Below are 18185 nucleotides of genomic sequence, written 5' to 3'. Positions count from 1 at the left end.
TTTCATAGTAAACAGTACTAAGGAACTACTAGAAGGACTCACCTTAGCTCTGTACAATGTATGGACAAAATGTTTCTGCCACCAAAGTGGATAAGTTAAAAATATTTAAAAAAAAAATCCAAGATGGCGGCCCAATTTAAGTATTTCATCTCTGATGATAAATTTAGGAATATATTTTAGGGTACCTGGCTTCTCTGCAGCGAGTCGACCTTTATTGAGCCATGGTAGATTTCGGTACGAAATATTATCTAGGCTACAAATTTTCCCCGATTTTTGGGTAATTTTACAAAACCCAAAATGTGGGAATTATTTTTCGACATTCTAACATAAGAGTGACGGGGATCTATAATAAATCTCATCTTAATAGTTTCATGCGATTTTTTTGAAAAATTAGGTGGCAACACCAAGCATACATTTCTGTATAATTTTCTGTATAAGAACGCTATAGATGTAATTAATAGTTGATTTATATTTGTAAAATGTAATTGTTTGGCTGAAAGGAGATTTCCAAGGCCGTAATATTCTTAATAAAAAAAAAACATTTCTGTGTACTAATACAGAAAGCTAGGTAATTTGAGGTTTTGTATTGTGACCATTGCAATAAAAATTACAGCACAGTTGGAAATGGTATACTGAAAGGTACATTAGGTTAGGTTTTGTATTGCGACTCTTACAGTAGCAATTATGCCCTCAAAATAATATAGTAAACAAAAAGTTAGGTTAGGTTAGGTTTCGTATTATGATCTCTACATTAAAAACTTTGACCCCAGACTAATATAGTATACAGAAAGGTAGGTTAGGTTAGGTTTTGTATTGTGACCATTACAATACAAAGTTTCGCCACAGGTTCACTGTTACAATAGGAAGTCACCTAATCGTATCAAAACAGACAACTCTACTTGCCAACCAAGTCTATTCGAAAAGAAAACCGTCTTCACAAAAAAAAATCAACGACAACGCCTCGCGGGCCTCTTGAGGCCCGCGCACACACGCACCCTCTAGTCTATAATATATAAAGCTGCATTACGGTGACTCACTCACTGATTGACATAGTTGTTCTCCCAGAAGGAGCGTCCGGGGGTCGTGACGATGTATGGGGGAAATGTTCCTTTGGCTAGGGTGACCACGAGAAAATTCCGAAATTTGGGAAAATCCAAGATGGCGGACAAAGATGGCGGCTAACTTTTACAGTTTCGCTCGGATCGATTCCGTTCAAAGAGTGATTTGGCACGTCTCGGCGGGACCCAGAATATGGCGTAAAAACAAAAAATTAAAATCCAAGATGGCGGCGAAAAAATTGCCAAAAACTGGTTGAAAATTTTCTAGGGTTTCAAAAACCGAAATTCCCAGGGTAGTTGCGGGGGTGCTGGCGACACCGGTTGTGGGGCATAGGAAACTCGAAGGACCCGACTTCTAGGGAAAATTATGAAATTTGGAAAATCCAAGATGGCCGCCGAGTTGGGGGCGTGTGAAATTGGTCCTAAAAATCCGGATTATTTTCAAAATCATTTTTTAGGTACAGGGCAACCCCGCAGCGAGTCGGCTTCTATGGGGCGATGATGGGTCTCGGTAAGAAGTATTGCCAGCGCTAAAAAGAATTTCCGAATTTGGGGTAATTTGGGAGAAATGCCCCAAAAAGTGGGAAAAAATTTTTTCGGCATTTTTGACAAAAGAAGCATCAAGGCCTATCGAGAAACATCCCCTAAAGGGTTTTAGGTGGGTTTTGTTGGAATTTTCTGGCAACACCCATACATGGTTTGACCAAAATAGAAATTGGGGTGTCTCTCCAAAAACTGAAATTCCTAGGGTACTTGCGGGGATGCTACCGATCCCTATTGTAGGGCATTGGGAGGCTGAAAGACCCGGCCTCTAGGGAAAATTATGAAATTTCAGAAATCCAAGATGGCGGCCAAGCTATGGGAGATTTAGTTTTTGGAAAAATTTTGGGATATTTTCAATCGCGTTTTTGCTGCACATGGCAACCCCGTAGCTAAACGCCACCTACTGACATGGGTAAGTCTCAGTAAGAAGATTTGCCAGGGCTAAAAATTTTCCCCGATTTTGGGTTAAATTTGGAGAAAAGTCCCATAAAGTGGGAAAAATTTTTTTCGACATTTTAAATGAAAAAGTCTTGTTGGTCTACCAAAAATCGTCCCCTGAAGGGGTTTAGGTGGATTTTATCGAAATTTGCTGGCAACACCCATACATCATGGGACAAATTTTGAAATTGAGGTCTAGCTTCAAAAACTGAAATTGATAGGGTACCTACGAGTGTGCTAGCTCAACGCACTGTGTGGCGTCGGATAGCCGAAGGACCCGGCCTCTAGGGAAAATTATGAAATTTTAGAAATCCAAGATGGCGGCAGAGATAGGGGAGTTTTGCTTTTCGGAGAAAATTTGGGACATTTTTAAATGTTGTTTTAGGACACATGGCAACCCCGCAGCGAGTCGACTTCTATGGAGAGATGATGTGTCTCCACACAAAGTATTACCTGGTATAAAAATTTTCCCCGATTTTAGGGTAATTTTTGAGATATGTCCTAAAAAAGTGGGAAATTTTTTTTTCGACTTTTCAAACAAGAGAATGATGAAAATCTGTCAAAAGTCATCCCCTTAAGGATTTTTGGTGGTTTTTGTCAAAATTATCTGGCAACACCTCAGATCAGTTTTCTTAGGGAATAGTACAGGAAGAAGTCACCGAGGCTCTACATAATGTATGGACGAAATGTTTCTGTTACTAGGGTGAATACGTCAAAAGTATTAAGAAGTAAAAATCCAAAATGGCGGCAGAGATAAGGGAGTTTTGCTTTTCGGAGAAAATTTGGGATATTTTTAAATGTAGTTTTAGGACACTTGGCAACCCCACAGCCAGTCGACTTCTATGGAGATATGATGTGTCTCAACACAAAGTATTACCTGGTATAAAAATTTTCCCCGATTTTAGGGTAATTTTTGAGATATGTCCTAAAAAGTGGGAAAATATTTTTTGGACATTTCAAACAAAAGAACGATGAAAATCTGTCAAAAACAATCCCTCTATTGATTTTAGGTGGTTTTTGTCAGAATTATCTGGCAACATCGTACATCAGTTTTCTTAGAAGGAGTCACCGAGGCTCTATACAATGTATGAACGAAATGTTTCTGTCACTAGGGTGAATATGTCAAAAGTATTAAAAAGTAAAAATCTAAGATGGCGGCCGAGTTATGGTACTTAATTTATGTCGACATTTTTAGGGACTTTTAAAAATTCAATTTTGGGGTACCACTAAACCTTGCAGCGAGTTGACTTCTATACAGCAATGGAAACTCTCGGTGGGAAATATTACCTGGTCCAAAAAAATTTCCCTTTTTTGGGGTAATTTCGAAGAAAAGTAAAAAAACGTGGAATTTTTTTTCGTCAATTTGAACAAAACAGTGATGAGCATTGGTCCAAAATTATCCCTCAAAGGGTCCTAGGTGGTTTTTATCAAAATCTCCTGGCAACACCATACATCGATTTTCATAGTAAACCGTACTAAGGAACTCCTAGGTGTATGTAACCTCGGCTCTGTACAATGTTTGTATGAAATGTTTCTATCACCAAAGTGCACAGTATTTAAAAAGGAAAAATCCAAGATGGCGGCCTAATTAGGATACTTTATTTGTTATGACAATTTTAAAATATTTTTAAAATTCAGTTTTGTGGCACCAATCATCCCTGCAGCGAACTGACTTCTATTGAGGAATGGAAACTCTAAATAAATAACAGCGTGAAATAAAGAAAGTAGGTGGTTACGTCCTTAATTAAATGTTGGGTAATTATTAAGTATAAATAAAAAACTTTAATATTATTAACCATGTTTTTAGGCAGTTTAATTTCTATATATTTTTATTTCATTTTTAATATATTCACATACAGTAACAGAAGAAATTATTTAAGTACATACATTTTAAGATATTTTTTTATGGTAATAAAAAGTTTGATTTAGCATATGTGGTAGATTTATTCTTTCGATTGTCTCGATTACAGGTAAGTATGAAAACATAATGACAAAACTACAGCAGTATGTATGAAGGCGATGTTTACATTATTAATGTTTCTTATTAGATTATCAACGAACATGAGTGTGTTCTTCACGTAGTTCAAATAAAAATTACTGTATAAACTAGAAAAAAAATTAAGAAATGTGAAATGAAAAAAAATAACATCTATGATAGCTATTAGATAATTTCACACACAACAATAATTAAGTGGAACAACGGTAGAATGAGAGTAGGTACAGGTAATAAATTCTACAGATGTCTAATGCCTGTCCTTAAGCCCACTACATGGATACAGCCACAGATAAGATAATATTACATAATAAAGTTTTGTTTCGTGACCACAGCACTTCATAACAGAACAGTACAGACTATAAAATAATTATAGGTCTCATGAGAGAATTTGTTTGCTTAATTTGTAAATTAAATGAAAAATAAATTTTACTATTCAGGCATAACGTTCAAATTTGTTGAGTATTTTTTTTTTTAATATAATATAGACATATTTATTGATGGATGAATTGGAATTACCTATATCTTTTTTTTTATTAGTTACATTTATTTTATTACATAATATAGCTTGTAAATTAACAATAATTTTTAAGAAAGGTTAAATCCATTTTAATTTCAATTAAAATAAATATTTGTGTTTGAAAAAATATTTTTTAGAATACAATTCAAAAATATTTGTCTAAAAGAATAATTGTTAATTAATTTAAAAGTCAATAACTATTTTAAAATGAAAATAAAAAAAAAATATTAACAGTTCTGATAATTTTCAAAAAGAAGAATGGATTCGAATTTTAAAATACATTGTTATAAAAAAAAACAAAAGAGCGGGAAATCGAAGGAGAAAATTTTAATTTGGCGCTAACGCGATCAAATAACTGACACAGAATTGGTTAAAAGTGTTAAAACTTGTTGAAGTTGAAGAATATTACAAGGGTAAGTGATTATTTTTATTAATTATTTATGATTTTAGTTATATAATATAATTAGATTATCTACTTACTTATTGGAATACTTTTTACTATTTTTACAAAGGTACGTATTTTAAGTAAAAAGTTTTATGCTCCATATTTTACTATTGAGAGTTTAAGTGATTACTTTTTATAAAAATGTTGATTTTTAAATCTTTATTTAACGCATAGACATTGAGAGTTGAATAAAACACTGATAATGTGGTTGACCACTCCAATGATGGAGTAGAGGAATGACAATCTTGTGAAATGTTAAATATTCTAACAGGCAGTTAGGAGAATTGATGTACTAACACCTTTGCAAAAAACAAAATATTTAATAATCCAAAAGCTTCTTAGAGTAGTGATATATCACTGCAGCACCATCCCTGCAACCAGACATTAATGTGTTGCTATGATATGATATATTATGACTATCCAATGTTTTTCGATTCATCAAGACAGTGACAGAAGCTTAACCTATTGGTTACATATATAGCAAACTATCATAAACTCTAATAAAAAATATTCTTGTAGATGGAAATGAAACGAAATGTTGGTCGTCCAAAGAAAGAACTTCGTGGCCGTAAACCACAGCCCAAGAAGATCTCTGAAGGGGTTGCCAACACTTGTAATGAGTTGCTACATGCAACTCATAATAAGGTAAATATCTTGTTTGTTATGTGTATTTCTATAATGACACTTATTCAACTGCTCCAAGATAGACTTTGTACAAAGTTTATTAAAGTTAAAGTCTGTATGTGGTACCTCTGTGGCAACTATTTCAACCGCCATGTAATTTTCATTGAAAATTATATTTAGATTGAAAGGTGAGATATGGCTGAAAAAGTATAGGGTACAGGCATGAATTCTTAGTTCCGTGGAATAGTAATAATGAGTTTAGAGAGAGCAGAGTATCTAATAATGGTGTAATAGTCTATGGTGTTGTTCATGTATATAGGTGACATTTTCCATTTACTACCAGATGTGCCATCACCTTGTTTGCCATTCCATTTATATAAGAAACATAATGTTTAGTAAGGTTTACTTTAACTAGATATGATATTACTATATTTAATGTTCTATTTTCCAAGTGTTATGTGTTATATCTTAACGGTTAAATATTTTATAATCATGTGTTATTTATATTATACTAACATTTAAAAAAAATAGGAATCCTTAGTCATTATTTTTTTAAATAAAAATATGTACATCACAAATTATTAACCTATTGTTTAATAAATAAATTAGGACATGTAGACAACATACCATGTCACTTTGAAATTTTCAGCTTTACTATTTGCTATTATTAATCTGGACATAGGTTATAATTGCATTAAACTAATGAAACGAAGTATTACTAATGTACTGCACTTTAATGTGGAAATATTTCTAAAAATTTCAATATTGCATTAAAATAAAACAATCATATTAATGAAGTGGATGTATAATTGAGAAATTTTACATGTAAATTTATAATTATCTTATATTCTTATATAAGTACTACTACAAGTTTAAACTGTGATCTATAGTAGGTATACCACAAAAATTAACTCTTCTTATAATCTGCCTGTTTACTCTGCAAACTAATTCAGAACCAATGACACTTTCACTCCTTTTTATACTCTTGAAAAACGCCTGGGAACTGAGTATAAAGATTGGTTTCACAATTTTGGAAAATTTGCCACTTTTGCACATCAAATTTTTTTATTTTTTATCAACATCTCTGCTGTCCCATTCAGTTAGTACCTCTTGTAGTCTCATTGAACAAATATTTGATTATGTAGTAAACACTGTTTGTTTTCTTTAGTAAAATATGGGACATGGTGGATGTGGTTATTATGTCACTTAATTTAATAAGTACTCACGGTATGTAACTATATGTATTACGATTAATTTGTCTGTTTTCATGTATTCTATGTTTTCACAGTATATTTTATTATTACCCAATTTAGAAATTGTATAATACGCAAATATCTTTAGAGCAACGTTACACCACAATGTATACAAATCTACAGTTCTACACCAATAACAATGACAGCAGATGTATAAACTCTTTGATGACAACTATGACAATTGACACTCACCATAGAGCTTCCGACGTATAATTCATGCAATCGATAATCGAGATTATGATTCTTATATTTTATTTTTATATCAAAATTTTCAATATGCATCTAAACAAATTAAACACATGATTTTTTATTTTTTCTTATTAATGAATAACATTAACAATTGTTATAAAGTGTTGATTTCTTTTAACAAGGTTTTAAACAAGAAACGACGCTGTGATTCTAAACAGTCGATTGTACGGAGCTGTAATCAAAATAATGATTCATTCTTAAGTAATCATAAGGTAAATAATAATTTATTTTTTTCATATGTAGAGATGATAGATATTAGAAAACATCGATGTCGACATGAATCTATGTGCATATTATTTTGACGACCTCGGTGGTCTAGCGGTCTAGCACACCTCTTTACAACCGACGATCGCGGGTTCGATTCCTCGCACGGCACAAACATTTGTATTTTCATGAGTATGATTGTTTGTATCGGTCTGGGTGTTTTCTATGTATAATATGTATGTTTTTCCAAAAATAAAAATATCTATGTATATGTCTCAGTTGTTTAGTACCCATAACACAAGCTTTAGCAAGCTTAACTTGGGTCTAGATGGCGCTGTGTGAATTGTCCTGAGATTATTATTATTATGTATATATGCATATAGTATACAGGCGACTGTCAGGATGTATATTATATTACATGACTTCAGTATGTATATGTTGTTCAGATGGTTAGTATGTCTTCAGTTTTTACAATCACTAGGATAATATCAATAAATTTAATTTCATTTTTTGTGGTGGTACTAAAAGATTGTATGATGTTTATATGAAGTAGTCACAGATTGGAAAAATTGAGAAAAATATGTTGCATATTGAAACGCTTTTTATTAGGGTTTGGAGGCAAAACGTACAAATGGATGATTAAGTTGAGATTTTAAGTTCGCCCGCTCGTACATCGATAAAATATAAATAAAATGGTTCAATGCATTTCGGAATTTACAATAGCTTTTCTGGTTTAATAATATGTTGTATGAAAGACGTTCATATGTATGTATACTAAACAGTTTTTTTTTAAATAATGATATCCTTATTAATGCTTCTGTTATTATATTTGTATGGTATAATTATACTTACATATTTTAGGTGGTAAGTAGTATAGGTGATCACAGCTCAGAAAAACAAAATTCGAGTGTTTGGAGTCACAGTGTCGTGGTATTGTCACCTGAAGAGTCATCTTCACCAATGACAAGTCAACACTCCAAAAATGTAAGTGGCATTGTATCTATTACAGAATATTAGTAATTTTCAATCGATTGGGTATTTATTTCCATTGCATTTTATATTTCAGTTTTTTTATAATATACTGGCTGTACACGCGACTTCGTCCGCGTGGAATCTAACTTTATTTTTCTAAAATAAAAGAATATTTCTAAAGTAAAAGTAGCCTAAGTATTAATTATATTAGCTCCCTGCCAATAAAAGTCCCCTCAAAATTGGCCCAGACATTTCAGAGATTAGCCGGAACAAACGGACAGACAGACAGAAATTGTAAAAAATGTTATTTTGGTGTATGTACCGTATTTATATCCATAGGCATGTAGCAAAAAAAAAGCAGTTCTTTCAATATGACAAGCAGGCACTCCAATTTTATTTATATGTATATATTTATCTATTTTTGTGTTTACCCTTAGAATAAATATTTTTTAGTTCTCTTCCAAATTATTTTTTTTTTTTCTGAACTCCTAGAGATGTGAAAGTCTATTTCAGAATTTGATAGCCACTCTAAGTGTTTGTATGATTCTATAGGTCAATTTATTAATGCAACTGAAATGGCAAAAAAGCTGACAGCCCAGCTAATGGTAAATGATAATCATTGCCTTTATATGCCAGTAAATGAATAGCATCACGGATACCACATCATCAAGTGATTCCGTGTGAAAAAAAACAGAGTATGTAGGTACAAACGCCAGTCTGGGCGCTTAAGCGATAACTTTCAGACAACCTTTGTGTAGACGAGAAAAGTTCTGTCTTTTCTCCTCTACTCAAAGTTTGTCCAGTGGTGGATGGTGCATGAGTGGAATAAAATAAACATAAAAAATAACAGTAATATATAAAATATATATACATAATATAAATATACAATAATATAATATATTTTTTAATTCATTATTTCATTTCTTGAAATATAATGTAACTTGTTTTTTCAGGACGATTTAGACATTATGACACTGGATCATTCGATTAAAAAATCTAAAATTTGGAATAATGATGTCATTGTTCTATCTTCTAATACATCCATATCGGTATCTTCCATTGAATCTGATATTATGGTAGGTATTAAGTTTGTCATAAGTATAAAGTTGGTTTATAAATTATTTTATAATATAAATACGTATGTCTAAGTATTACTTAGGCAATTACGATGCAATATTTTGTGTTTAGAAAATAGTAACCTAATCATGTTTGTAAACTAAAATTTATTTGTTTATGAAGATTTTTAAAATTATTTCTTGGAATTTAATTTTATTGTTAATAAAGACTAATTAAATAAGCTTTTGAAAACTTGATGGTGTTGCATTCTTTTATAACAAAGTATCCGTGATTGATTTTAATAGAAATTATATCTTTTGCGAGCAAATTGTAATCTTTTGATAATCGTAATTTTCAAAACATGAACATGAACAAAGGAACATAAACAAAATCTTTTAATTATTTTTTTATATTCCAGAATTCTAAATCGATGGAACAGAGCAATGATATCAATGTCCCTACTGTATGCAAAGAACTCGCTTTGTCAGCGAATCTCCCTTTGGAGGTTTCTCGGATTGACATGCATTCGGATGAGCCAAGTGTCAGGTGTGTCGCTGCCGGTACCACCCATCAAGGAACTTTGCTGGGTGGTAACAATTTGCAATGTGTAGTGATGTCGGCATGTGGTTTAATTTATTCGTATATTAACAGTCAGGCTATTTTTACTACTGCCGATATCGACTTTATTTTAAACATTGGAAATCATATATATTTAAATGTTGTTCTCCGTGGCGCTGAACCTCGACTTATAGAACCAGAGGAATTGCCGACATCATTAGACATGGCACATTACAAAGTAGACTTATGTATAGAATGGACAGATCAGGGATTGTATCCATGCTACGAGTCACAGTTAAGCAATACGATAACAGATTTAGAAAATAAAATTCGCACGTTGTTTCATAGACACAGTTCCGCTAACAGCGGCTTTCAATTCACCGGCCAAAACGCGACAGTGTCCTTTTGGAAATCTAGCGGTATTCATACTCAACAGGTAGAGACGATTAGCACGGATGGAATCTATTATTTGTTTGATTCTCACGCAGTAGATTCAAACCGTATGTACAGTCATTGCAGTGAAGAAAATCGAGCAAGACTGTTTCAAGTTAATGGGCTTTATAACTTAGCCCAACTTTTATTACGCAATGCGGCACTAGATGGTCACCAGCGTGAATATGCAATTCACCATATCATGGTACTATCGTATGTTCAAAATAATGATGTATTTTCTGCTCAATCGGTGATTGTTGCAAATAATGATGAATGTTTAGATATACCTATGTCGAGTATTATTGGTCAGGAAGAAAATAGTCGACTACATAAAAGTTATATAAATAGTCGTAAGTCAGGGCGTCCCTTAACGCTTAAACATGGTCCAAAGAAAGTCAACACGAACTCCCATTTGACAGCATCTATAAAGTATAATACCACACATAAAAAAGTCCATCAAAAAGCTGTTCAGCGATATTCTTATGTGCATCCAGAGATAAACCGTAAATCTGTATCTCGTTACTCAGCAGTGCATCCAGAAGTAAATCGCGATGCTGTTACTCGTTATACTGAATTACATCCAGAGGTGCACCGGGACGCCTCACATCGTTATCGTGAATATAATCGCGAGCTAATTAGTGAACGTGATACTGTATATAATCGGGTGAGAACCGTAGAACCAATTTTAAGAAAAACCGGATTAATAGTCGAGAAATCAGGAAAAGATTTGGACTGTGTAGTATTATATTCGTTTAAGAATATTTCCTTGGTTGCTAATGACATTTACATCTGCCCAGAATGCGGTGCAAAGTTATTTTACGAAGAGAAGGGCAGAGCACAATGGTGCTGTGGAAAAGGACGATTTAATATTATGCATTTACCTCCACTTACCGAACAATTTTATTCTAACCAGAAATTCATAACGTACGCTCGAGCGTATAATAATCTGTTTGCTTTTAGTGCTTTGGGTGTTTCACATGGATATCAGCATCCAACGACAGGACTGAGTTTTATTAAAATTCAAGGGCGAACGTACCATAGAGTCTTTGATATGTCGTACACAGAATCCACAAATCCTATCGGACTTTATATTGACGATGGCGAAGAGCGAAAAAGATTGGCACAAAACCGTAATCTCGATCAGAACATTTTGCAGGAGATTACAATTTTTTTAAACACAGTCAGTCCGTTTATTGATTGTTTCAAACGACTCTCTAATGAACCATCCACAGAGGCACGGCTTGTGTTCGAACGTACTTCTCGTGTCACACATGGAAATATTTTAGGCGATATGCCGCGCGGCGATGAAATTGCAGCTATCATTAGCACCGATAGAGAGCAATATGTACCGAGAAGTATGTGTATATGGAAAATTGGGGAAAAAAAACCGCACACAGTCGACATCTTTAATCCATTATATGAAGTATTTCAATATCCATTACTTTATCCACACGGAGGTGTTGGATGGACAATAAATACTCTGGATAATCAGGGTCACAAATTGTCACAAGTAAAATACTATAGATGTCTTCTGCTGTCGGAGTCCCGATTTTCGCAACTAGGTCGTCTGTCAGAGGAATGGCTTGTAGACATGTACTGTAGAGTCGAGGAAGAACGGCTTCGCTATGTCGCTAATCTGCAGAAATGTAATTCCCAAGAACTTCGTCTCGCTCCTTTGGAAGAAATTGCTAGAGATGAAACTGTACAAGGAGAAGGCGGTGTGGTACCAGGTCGTGTATACTTACCAAATACATTTACGGGTGGTCCACGTTACATGAAATGTAAATACATGGATGCGATTGCAATCGTTAATAGATTGGGAAAACCTTCGTATTTTTTAACGATTACATGTAATCCCAAATGGAAGGAAATAGTAGTAAACACTTCCGCAAACAGTATCATGCCTTCAGCTTCTATTTGTGCCCGCGTATTTAATTTAAAACTGTCACAATTATTGAGAGATTTACGCAGCGGATCTTGGTTCGGTAAACTGATATATATTTTATATGTAATAGAGTTTCAGAAACGCGGTTTGCCACACGCGCATATATGCTTTCGCGTAGACGGTGGTGGACCGGTACAGAATATCGACATTGATAAAGTGGTACGTGCAGATATACCCGCTGAACACGAAGCGGATGGAAGATTACGCACGCTGGTACTAAAACATATGGTTCATGGCCCATGTGGCATTAATCATCGTACTAATTTGCCGTGTTGGGATGCGGAAAAGCAAAAATGTACCAAATATTTTCCCAAAAAAGAAACCGACACCACCTACACTGATGAAAGAGGTTTTGTAGTATTAAAAAGGAATGCGTCGAACACAGCCAATATCTCGTACCGAAATCGTAGTGTAACAGTTAACGACCTATGGATAGTACCATACAATGCGGCATTGCTATTAAAATATGATTGTCACATAAATCTAGAAATATCTTCAACGCGGAAAATCGTCAAGTATCTTTTTAAATATATGACAAAAGGTCCAGACGAAGCACGCGTAGCGATTGTTCCAGACGAACTTCGCAACAATGAAATAGAACAATATGTGACCAAACGATATATAGGTGCTTGCGATGCCGCATGGAGGACTTTCGAATTTGATCTTACAGCACGAGAACCTACCATAAAGCAGTTGACAGTACATCTAGAGGGACAGCATACTGTATTTTTCAGGCGAGGTCAAGAATCTGAAGCTGTTGAGCGATCTAATTCTGATCTATTGAAATATTTCAATAGACCATCTGAAATAGAATTCGAGAACCTCACGTATCAGGACTTCTATGAAAATTACATAGTGCATGCCTCTCGACCGAAGACAAAGAATGTACAGATATTTTCAATTTGCGGAGGAAAATATTTCGTTACGAAAAGACAACGCAAAGAGATGGTTGCGAGATTATATTGGGTGGCACCGAACAGGGGCGAGCAGTTCTATTTAAGAATGTTGTTGAGTTCTTTCCCGTGCCGTGGTTATGCCGACTTGCTAACTTTAGGTGGACCAAATTGTAAAACGTTCCAGGAGGCAGCCCGGACAGTCGGTATTGCTAACGATGAAGAAGAATACGAGAAATGTATTCAAGAGGCAGCAGCATTTTATAATGGAAAAAAGCTTAGACACTTTTTCGTGCTTTTAATTACCAATGGTGCCCCTGCAATGATTCTATGGGATAAATTCAAACATCTCATAAGTGAAGATATTTTGGAACGCCACCCAAACGATCAAGAAGATCACGCATATAACCAAGCGTTAAAGGAAATTGACCGACTCCTCCGCAAACATGGAAGTCGTCTTCAGGACCAAGGGCTGCCAGTTGTTCGAGACGACACAACAGAATTAGATAGAGAGCGAGTGGAATATAATAATGACAGTTTGCGCGAATTCGTTACTCGATGGGTACCATTATTATCGCATGCACAGAAACGCGTATTCGATCACGTCTTAAAGTTATTAGCAACCGACCACTCTTGTGACGAGACAGCTCGTATTTTATTTTTGGACGGCCCTTCAGGCACTGGTAAAACATTGTTGCTGAAAGTTATAGTGGCGTATGTACGGGGAATACTGAAAGCTGTTGCAATTTGTACTGCGAGTTCGGGAATAGCTGCACAGAATTACGAAGGCGGTTGCACAGCTCACAGTATGTTCCGATTACCATTAGAAGTGATCGATGACACGAGTCATTGGAGTTTAACCAACGGTACCCAGAGGGCTGAACTAATTCGCGAATCCTCCATTATTATATATGACGAAGCGCCAATGTCGCACAAATATCTTGTACACATTCTTGACCGGTCACTGCAAGATTTGATGGGCTGCAGAAAAGCGTTCGGAGGAAAAATAATGATTTTCGCTGGTGACTTTAGGCAAATACCTCCAGTCGTGCCGAGTGCGAGATGTCAAAATGATATTATTCAAGCATCCCTCCGAACATCTTCTTTATGGCATGAAATGACCCAATTTTCTTTGACAGAAGCTCAAAGAACGCGCAACGACGAGGGATATTCAAATTTTTTGTTAAACCTCGGCTCCGGTGCCTGCGAATCACACACTTTTGGCACAGGCAGAAATATCCAAACACTAATTAGTTTACTGCATTTAAATGTGGTTTCCGAACTCGACCATTTGCTTGACTTTGTTTTTCCTGGCGATATGTTGTGCGATCCAGATGAATGCGCGAGTAGAGCAATATTATCCACTCATAACACTAATGTTAATGATATAAACGCCCATATACTAGAACGCGTTGATGGCGAAATGATTCATTGCTATGGTGTTGATAGCGTAGATGTGGAACATGCCGACGAATTTCATCTGGGTCCCGATATGCTACACAAAGTACAAGCTAAGGGAGTGCCTGATTACGATCTGCCAATAAAAAAGGGCTGCGTCTGCATGATAGTAAGAAACCTCAGCTTTGTAGACCGACTCGTGAACGGTACTAAGGTAGTCGTTGTAGATGTATCGCCAAGACTGGTGACGGTTCGGAAACCGCATGACTCGGAAACTTATAGAATACCAAGGATTTCTTTCAAAGCACCCATTGAACCGGGAAGTCCTATTGAAATGTGTCGTCGACAATTTCCATTGCAAGTATGTTACGCGATGACTGTACATAAAAGTCAAGGACAGACCATAGATAGAGTAGGCGTAGATCTGCGGTCCGATGTGTTCAGCCATGGTCAACTGTATGTCGCCTTAGGTCGAGTACGGCATGCTGAGAACATTAAAATTTTAATTCCAAAAGAGCGAATCGTAAACGGTGTGCCATATGTAAAAAATGTAGTGATTAAAAATTTGTTGACTTAAGCTTAACACATTGACAGCAACAATTAGAACTCACTACCTACATACTTATATAGCTTTGGTGGCGGCTTATTAGTTTTTATGTTTTTATATAATATATTTATATACACTTACGTGAAGTAACGCTATTGCGATCGTCAAAAATGATAAGTTTCGAGCAGTTCAACTTCTTGTATTATAGAATTATATTAAAAAATAACACTCAAGACGTAATGCTTAGTCTTCAACTATTTTTGACTATCGTAATCGTCCACCACACTACTCCAAATTCACTCATTCATTTTATTGACACATTCGTACTCCTATGGAAGAGAGTTGTATATAAATATTAAAAATTAATTTAATTATCATACAAACTATTGAAATATTAATATTCTTATAATTAAAACAAATGTTGTATATCGTACTAGACTTTATTAGAAACATATTTTTAAAATTTAATTACCACTTTATTCTTAGAGAAATAGCCGATGTTCTCGTGTATATTGTAGATATGTCTTCTTTGCCTCATTGTAAGTAGATGTGAAGTATAAAACATTACATTATAATTTAAAGTCATTATTCTTAATAGAGTGGTATACTATTATCTACTATTTAATTCAATATTACAGGTACAATAAAATATTTATTCCTGCTTTATTATTATTGAACAATATTATAAAAAAAAAATCTTAAAAAATTGAAATGGTAAAAATAACAAAATATAAGTATTGTTTACCACTCTATTCTATAGTTCTAATACAGTGGATTATGCCTGTCTTTTTTCTTCTCTAAAATTTTAGAGCACTTGTATATAGTAGTACCTATGAACTTGGGAAAAGACTGGGACACCACTTTAAAAAAAACGCGATGTGATTGTACCTCTTGGGTGTCGTGGAAACCAATCTAATCGACACCCAAAAACATCTCTATGTAATACAGTTTTAAGTTTATTAATAATATTTTTTGTTTGTTGCATAATATACCTGATGAGATTATTGGGAGATCAACAATGGAAACATTCGAGCACAGAAGTGTACAGAACAATGAAAAATCAATAGCAATTGCAATATCAGTCGGCTGTTACTAAATAATCTTAGTAACATTATGAAGACGTTAAAATTATAAACGAAGCTAACCACCATTATGGTCCACACAAAATATGTTATACACATTTTGTTGTTAAGTAAATATTATATAGTAGAAGAACATCTGTTTCTGTTATACTAATAAAATTCAATTATATTCTATATTTTTTTTATTAATTATCCTCATTACTGATTCACTCTTCAGTAAGGCCACAGGCCAGTAATATAATGTATAGAAATGTAGGTTGTTAGGCTTTGTAAAATATAAAAAATGGGTTATGTTCAGTTTTATGACCTCTACATTTGAAATTGTAACCCCGTTGTATAGTATTAAATATGGGTTAGGTTAGGTTTCGTATTATGCTTTCTATATTAAAAAATGTGACCCCAGACTAATGTGGTATACAGAAAGGTACAGTAGGTTAGGTTTTGTATGGTGACCATTGCAATAGAAATTAATCCCACAGGTCAAAATGATAATTGTGGCCACAGATCAATAAGGTGTACAGAAAGGTAGGTAATGTGAGGTTCTGTATTGTGATCATTGCAATAAAAATTAAAGCCACAGGTCGAAATAGTATACAGAAAGGTAGGTTAAGTTAGGTTTTGTATTGCGACTCTTACAGTAGAAATTAAGACCTCAGAATAATATAGTAAACAAAAAGGTAGGTTAGGTTAGGTTTCGTATTATGTTCTCTACATTAAAAACTTTGACCCCAGACTAATATAGTATACAGAAAGGTAGGTTAGGTTAGGTTTTGTATTGTGACCATTACAATACAAAGTTTCGCCACAGGTATATATGGTACACGTGAAACAGAAATTCACTGTTACAATAGGAAGTCACCTAATCGTATCAAAACAGACAACTCTAACAACGAAAAGAAAACCGTCTTCACAAAAAAAATCAGCGACAACGCCTCGCGGGCCTCTTGAGGCCCGCGCACACACGCACCCTCTAGTAGTATTATAAATGCACAGTATTATTTTGTAGTTGCTCTAGGCGCTCGGACGAGTCTCTATTTTAAAACATTTCTCCCTACAGAATAGTAGACACAGCCAAAATTATACTTGTTGTGTGAGCATAACGATTTTTATATTGATTGACCACGGGAGATAATTGGTGTATAATGTATAATTACGATTAAAGATGGAATGTATCGATTCAACAAAGATAACAAATGTACCTTCCCTCCACTCATTAAAAATCGTCACCTATATAATCAAGATTAAGCGTTTAATGGATAAATTATCCGCTTTAAAAACTTCAGAAACCAGACTATTATAAGAGGTTTTTAATTAAATAATAAGTGTGCTTAATCTGCTTATCAGCTTTGATTTTATTTTCTATTTGTTATTGTATAAAAATACTAACTGCATATTATGTAAATGTAGTCAAGGTATATATTTTGTTGGATTAGATATGATTTATTATTTAATCGTAATTGATATTTTACAAGATTTCTATTTCATTATAGCTACCTGGCATGCATAATAAAAGAATGCAAAGCAGTGTGAAATTATTTTTTTATTGTTTATTAACACTGTAACTGAAAATAAAACATAAGCTTTATAAAATTAAGCCATTCCAATAATAATCTTACTCAAATCGTTGTATTTGTTTAAATTTTTTCTGTTAACCGCACTATTATACTAAATGAACGCATGTCTTGCTGTCCTTGTATATTATCAGATATCTACAATACCTTAGCTGAGAAACGCGAAAGCTATCATCATTAGAAGCCACTTTGTCAGTTTTAGTTGAAGCTTCTGATTGCGATGTTGTAAATACTTCGAAGCGAAATGTATTCTACGCGGGTGCACTTTATTTCAAAAAGTGAAAAAAAAAATAGAAAGAAGTAGAAGGTAAATAGGATGTCAGCAATCGTGTCTGGAACTAAGAGACGTAGCTATTATCGCCGGAAGTGGGATATTGTTTCCGGAATCAATGATGCTACGTACT

Source organism: Achroia grisella, unplaced genomic scaffold, assembly GCF_030625045.1.
Source record: "Achroia grisella isolate CSIRO2021 unplaced genomic scaffold, CSIRO_AGI_Agris_v1 utg1023, whole genome shotgun sequence".
Taxonomy (NCBI): Eukaryota; Metazoa; Arthropoda; class Insecta; order Lepidoptera; family Pyralidae; genus Achroia; species Achroia grisella.
This window is presented reverse-complemented; position numbering follows the sequence as displayed.